Genomic DNA, 6,123 nt, shown 5'->3' with positions numbered 1-6,123 from the left:
GTGACACCTTCGTGCAGAACACTAGCTCTGACACTGTGTCTGCCCTGAGTGACTCCATGGTGTAGAACAGTAGCTCTCTGGCTGTCCCAACCCTGAGTGACTCCACGGTGTAGAACAGCAGATGTCAGGCTTTGTCTGCCCTGAGTGACCCTGTGGTGAAGGACAGCAGCTCTCAGACTGTGCCTGCCGTAGTGACTCCATGGTATGTAGAAGAGGAGCTCTCAGACTGTGCCTGAACTGAGTGACTCCAAGGTGTAAAACAACAGTTCTCAGTCTGTGCCTGCCCTGAGTTACTCCATGGTATAGAACGGCAGCTCTCAGGCATTGCCTGCCCTAGTGACTCCATGGTGTTATAACAGTAGCTCTCACACTGTGCCTGCTCTGAATGACCCCATAGTGTATAACAGCAGCTCTCACACTGTGCCTGCCCTGAGTGACTCCATGGTGTGTAGAACAGCAACTCTCAGGCTGTGCCTGACCTCAGTGACTCCATGGTGTAGAACAGCAGCTCTCAGGCTGTGCCTGCCCTGAGTGACACTTCTATGTAGAACAGAAGCTCTCATGCTGTGCCTGCCCTGAGTGACTCCACAGTGTACAGAAGAGCAGCTCTCAGACTGGGCCTGCCCTGAGTGACTCCATATTGTGCAGAACAGCAGCTCTCAGGATGTGCCTCTCCTGAGTGACTCCGTGCTGTAGAACAGCAGCTCTAATCTGTGCCTACCCTGTGTGACTCCATAGTGTGCAGAAGAGCCAGTCTCAGAGTGTGCCTGCCCTGAGTGACTCCATAGTGTGCAGAACAGCAGCTCTCAGGCTGTGCCTGCACTAGTGACTCCATGGTGTAGAACTGCAGCTCTCAGGCTGTGCCCACCTGGAGTGACTACATGGCGTGCAGAATAGCAGCTCTCAGGCTTTGCCTGCCCTGAGAAAATCCATGGTGTAGAACAGTATCTCTCAGGCTGTGCGTGCCTTTAGTGACTCCATGGTGTAAAACAGCAGCTCTCAGGCTGTGCCTGCCCTGATTGACTTCATTGTGTAGAACAGCAGTTCTTTGGCTGTGCCTGCCCTGAGTGACTCAATGGTGTGGAAGAGTAGCCCTCAGGCTGCGCCTGCCTTGAGTGACTCCATGGTGTAGAAGAGCAGCTCTCAAGCTGTACCTACCTTGAGTGACTCCATAGTGTGCAGAATAGCAGCTCTCAGTCTGTGCCTACCCTAGTGACTCCATAATTATACAGTAGCTCTTAGATTTGGCCTGTCCTGAGTGACTCCATGGTGTGCAGAACAGCATCTCTAAGGCTGTACCTCCCCTGAGTGACTCCATCGTGTACAAAAGCAGCTCTCAGGCTGTGCCTGTGCTATTGATTCCATGGTGTGTAGAACAGCAGCTCTCAGACTGTGCCTGCCCTGAGTGACTACATGATATGCAGAAAAGCAGCCCTCAGACTCTGCCTGCCCTGATTGACTCCATGATATAGAACAGCCGCTCTCAGTCTGTGCCTACCCTGAGTGACTACATAGTGTGCAGAATAGCAGCTCTCAGACTGTGCCTGATATGAGTGAATCCATAGTGTGCAGAACAACAGCTCTCAGACTGTGTCTGCCCAGGTGACTTCATGGTGTAGAACAGCAGCTCTCAGGCTGTGCCTGCCCTGAGTGACTCCATGGTATAGAACAGCAGCTTTCAGATTGTGCCTGCTCTAGTGACTCTATGGTGTGTAGAACAGCAGCTCTCAGACAGGGCCTGCCCTGAGTGACTCCATGGTGTGCAGAAGAGCAGCTCTCAGGCTTTACCTGCCCTGTGTGACTCCATGGTGTAGAACAGCAGCTCTCAGGCTGTGCCTGCCCTAGTGACTCCATAGTGTGTAGAACAGCAGCTCTCAGACTGTGCCTGCTCTGAGTGACTCCATGTTGTAGAACAGCAGCTCTCAGGCTGTGCCTGCTGTAGTGACTCCATGGTGTGTAGAACAGCAACTCTCAGGCAGTGCCTGCCCTAAGTGACTCCATGGTGTACAACAGCAGCTCTCAGTCTATGCCTTCCTTAGTGACTCCATGGTATAGAACAGCAGCTCTGAGGCTGTTGCTGCCCTAGTGACTCCATGGTGTAGAACAGCATCTCTCGGACTGTGCCTGCCATGAGTGACTCCATGGTGTAGAACAGCTGCTCTCAGGCTGTGCCTGCCCTGAGTGACTCAATAATGTGCAGAACATCAGCTCTCAAACTGTGCCTGTCGTGAGTCACTGAATGATATAGAACAGCAGCTTTCACACTGTGCATTCCCTGAGTGACTGAATGATATAGAACAGCAGCTTTCACATTGTGCATTCCCTGAGTGACTATATGGCGTAGAACAGCTGCTCTCAGGCTGAACCTGCCCTAGTGACTCCATTGTATAGAACAGCATTTCTCAGACTTTGTCTGCCCTGAGTGACTCCATGGTATGCAGAACAGTAGCTCTCAGACTGTGCCTGCCCTGAGTGACTCCATGATGTAGAACAGCTGCTCTCAGCCTGTGGCCACCCTAGTGACTTCATGGTGAGTAGAACAGCAGCTCTCAGAATATGCCTGCCTTGAGTGACTCCATGATATGCAAAACAGTAGCTGTCAGTCTGTGCCTGCCCTGAGTGACTCCATGATGTGTAGAACACCAGCTCTCAGACTGTACCTGTCCTGAGTGACTCCATGGTGTGCAGAACAGCATCTCTCAGGCTGTGCCTCCCCTGAGTAACTCCATGGTGTACAACAGCATCTCTCGGACTGTGCCTGCCATGAGTGACTCCATGGTGTAGAACAGCTGCTCTCAGGCTGTGCCTGCCCTAGTGATTCCATGGTATAGAACAGCAGCTCTCAGGCTTTGCCTGCTCTTCTGACTCCATGGTGTGTAGATCAGCAGCTCTCAGACTGTCGCTGCTCTGAGTGACTCCATGGTGTAGAACAGCAGCTCTCAGGGTGTGCCTGCCCTGAGTGACTACATAGTATAAAACAGCAGCTCTAGGCGTGGTGGAGGTGTTGAGCTCCTGGGAGCCGCAAGTGCGCGGGGGTCCCTGGCCCTCACTGACGCATTGGCCAGCGCCGCAGCTTGGTCGCCGTAGGTCTGTGAGAGACGGGTTATGGCGGCCCGGCAGTGGGCGCTGTGAATGAGTTCTCCGGGTGGATGAGGGAAGAAGAAAGGCTCCGGTGGCCCCAGCAGCCAGGTGCCTGCGAGGCCTCCGCCCTCCTGCCTGGCCCCCGCCCCTCACGCCTCAGGGCCGGCCCCTCCGCCCAGGTCGCTGCATAAGCGGAACCTGTTTCACTTCTCCTATGCGCTCTTCGTAGGCTTCGCACTGCTGCATCTGGTGGCCTTCCACCTGGGGCTCCTCTTCGTGTGGCTCTGCCAGCGCTTCTCCCGCGCCCTCATGGCCGCCAAGAGGAGCTCCCAGGCCGTGCTGGAGCCAGCCTCGGCCTCGCCCCCCGCCCCAGCGCAGGGCGCCGGGCCTTCCACAACCAGGCCTTCGAGTACATCTCCATTGCCCTGCGCATCGATGAGGACGAGAAAGGACAGAAGGAGCAAGCTGTGGAATGGTATAAGAAAGGTATTGAAGAACTAGAAAAAGGAATCGCTGTTATAGTTACAGGACAAGGTGAACAGTGTGGAAGAGTTAGACGACTTCAAGCTAAAATGATGACTAATTTGGTTATGGCCAAGGATCGTTTCCAACTTCTAGCTGCAACCAGTTTTGCAATTTTCCAAGTCACAAGCGGATGTTTTTGATGACAATACTAACTTGACATGCCGAAATGGACATCTTCAGTCAGAAAGTGGAGCTGTTCCAAAAAGAAAAGATCCCTTAACACATGCTAGTAATTCACTGCCTCGTTCAAAAACAGTTCTAAAAACTGGAGCCACAGGTCTTTCAGGTCACCACAGAGCACCGAGTTGCAGTGGTTTATCAATGGTTTCTGGAGGAAGACGGAGTCCTGGTCCTGCAACTGCCATTCATAAGTGTACTCCTAAAACAAATAGAAAAAATAAGCCTTCTACCCCTACAACTGCTCCTCATAAAAAGAAAGACTTAAAGAATTTTAGGAATGTGGACAGCAACCTTGCTAATCTTATTATGAATGAAATTGTGGACAATGGAACAGCTGTTAAATTTGATGATATAGCTGGTCAAGAGTTGGCAAAACAAGCCTTGCAAGAAATTGTTATTCTTCCTTCTCTGAGACCTGAGTTGTTTACAGGGCTTAGAGCTCCTACCAGAGGATTGCTACTCTTTGGTCCACCTGGAAATGGCAAGACAATGTTGGCTAAAGCAGTAGCTGCAGAATCTAATGCAACCTTTTTTAATATAAGTGCTGCAAGTTTAACTTCAAAATATGTGGGGGAAGGTGAGAAATTGGTGAGAGCTCTTTTTGCTGTGGCTCGAGAACTTCAGCCTTCTATAATTTTCATAGATGAAGTTGATAGCCTTTTGTGTGAAAGAAGAGAAGGGGAGCATGATGCTAGTAGATGTCTAAAAACTGAATTTCTAATAGAATTTGATGGAGTACAATCTTCTGGAGATGACAGAGTACTTGTAATGGGTGCCACTAACAGGCCACAAGAGCTTGATGAGGCCGTTCTCAGGTGTTTCATCAAATGGGTATCTGTGTCTTTACCAAATGAGGAGACCAGACTACTTTTACTCAAAAATCTGTTATGTAAACAAGGAAGCCCATTGACACAAAAAGAACTAGCACAACTTGCTAGAATGACTGATGGATACTCAGGAAGTGATCTCACAGCTCTGGCAAAAGATGCAGCACTGGGTCCGATCCGAGAACTGAAACCAGAACAGGTGAAGAATATGTCTGCCAGTGAGATGAGAAATATTCAATTGTCTGACTTCACGGAATCCTTGAAAAAGATAAAACACAGTGTGAGTCCTCAAACCTTAGAAGCATACATACAGTGGAACAAGGACTTTGGAGATACCACCGTTTAAAGAAATGTATTTGTAAGCCTGCAGAACATTTTACTTAGCAAGAAAGAAACACATGATCTTCAATGAACAATTACCAACTACTACAGAAACTCTTAAGTTTACAAACTCTTCAAAGTCTTAAAATTATTTGTGCTCCAGACTTGAAGATGAATGTGACAACAAATAAAGTACACAACACTAATGGAATATTTTGTTGTTTAAGGCCTTCTTGCCTTGGATGTTCATGGTTATTTCAGTGGGCACTGTAAGGTAGAGCACAAGAAAAGCTGATTCTGGTCTTCTTTACCAATATAATTGTAATGTAAATAATAATTTGTATATTGTGTTGCAGATGAAAGTATTCTAGAGACAGTGAATGGTAGAAGACACAGAGCCTTTGGTTGTTTGTCTTGTTTTTTTCTTACAGTAGAAATTTTTCCTATTTTTCTTTCCTAATGTCTTAACTACCAGTGATTGGAATATCAAACATTCTTGTTTCTTTTTTTGTTTGTTTGTTCCTTGTTCTTTTCTTCTTAAAAATCCACTGTGCCAAATAATAGAATGAATCAAACAACATTATCATATGTAAATTTATGATTATACAAATGGTATGCCTTTAACCCACATACAAACAGACAAACAACATGTATCCCGTTTGTTTACAATAAATAAAAAAAGAAAAAAATAAAAAAAATTTTAAAAAAAAGATATATCCAAATGAAGAAAAAAAAAAAACATCCACTGTGCCAAATGAAGTTTTTCCTAACAGCAATAGGGAAAAGCTAGTTTGAGGCTTTTTTCCTTCACAAATCTACAAATATTACACAGTTGTTCTATTCTTTTTACTTTTTATTTTTCTATTACATTACTGCCAAACAATTTAGAAAGCAATAGAGCAACAAAGGAAATATGGTAAAATAGAGGTTTGGCTTACTCTGTCATGTAACATGTAGATCAGTCTTCATATATCTACAGGTTTTTTCCTAAAAGTCAAAAATTTATTGTAGACTATTACCTTATTCCAGATGAAATTTATTTTCTGGTAGAATTATTCTGATACTTAAAAGAGCCGATTTTAACTGCTATAAAAGTGGCTCCAGTGAGAAAGAAGGGAAATACTGGCAGCTAAGACCTTTCTAATTCATTGCTTATTACTTACTGTTTACAGAATAATTATAAACCTGT

General features: G+C 46.7%; 1 pseudogene across 1 annotated transcript; it reads left to right on the top strand.

Moving 5' to 3' along the window:
* The first annotated feature begins 3,132 nt into the window (after window positions 1-3,132).
* LOC306647595 (spastin-like) lies at window positions 3,133-5,487 on the top strand (annotated as a pseudogene). Its single transcript has one exon. The product of its transcript is annotated as a spastin-like (transcript).
* Window positions 5,488-6,123: the final 636 nt, after the last annotated feature.

The sequence above is a fragment of the Sciurus vulgaris genome, assembly GCF_902686455.1.
Source record: "Sciurus vulgaris genome assembly, chromosome: 17".
Lineage (NCBI taxonomy): Eukaryota > Metazoa > Chordata > Mammalia > Rodentia > Sciuridae > Sciurus > Sciurus vulgaris.
This window is presented reverse-complemented; position numbering and strand designations above follow the sequence as displayed.